The sequence below is a fragment of the Juglans microcarpa x Juglans regia genome, chromosome 1D (assembly GCF_004785595.1).
Source record: "Juglans microcarpa x Juglans regia isolate MS1-56 chromosome 1D, Jm3101_v1.0, whole genome shotgun sequence".
NCBI classification, from domain to species: domain Eukaryota; kingdom Viridiplantae; phylum Streptophyta; class Magnoliopsida; order Fagales; family Juglandaceae; genus Juglans; species Juglans microcarpa x Juglans regia.
Window position 1 is genome coordinate 37,849,945 of NC_054594.1, and position 682 is coordinate 37,850,626.

A 682-nucleotide genomic window follows, 5' to 3' on the forward strand; every position below is an offset into this window, starting at 1 on the left:
CATTTCAGGACTGTTTATGCTTCCACATATCCTATCATTTCGTCAGAGCTAGATGACTTATTCCAAAGGCAAGTCTCAAATCTAGATAATGTTTTCTTAACGGCAGTTCCAACTGAAGAAGAAATCTATGGAGCGCTCAAACAAATCCCAAACCACAAGGCGCTAGGTCCAGATGGTATGACAGCTCTCTTCTATAAGCATTACTGGAATATTATAAAAAAAGAAGTTATTGCAGCAATTCAAAATTTTTTCCAAAGTGGGAGAATTTTTAAACAAATGAATCATACCAATATTGCTCTAACTCCAAAAGTGCCAAACCCGAGTTCATTGCAACATTATCGGCCAATTAGCCTGACCAATGTCATCTATAAAATTATCACAAAGATCCTGGCAAATCGGTTGAAGACCACTCTTCCAAGTATAATCTCTCCCTTTCAAACAATCTTTGTTCTGGGTAGGAATATCGAAGAGAACTCCATTATTGCGCATGAGCTATTTCATTTTCTAAAGAAATCGAAAGGAAAGAAGTGTCAAATGGCGATCAAGCTGGATATGGAGAAAGCTTTTGATTATATAGAATGGAATTTTCTATTTGTAGTGATGAAGGCTCTAGATTATAATAGTTAGTGGATCAATCTAATCAGAGAATGCATTACGACGACATCTTTCTCAATTCTTATTA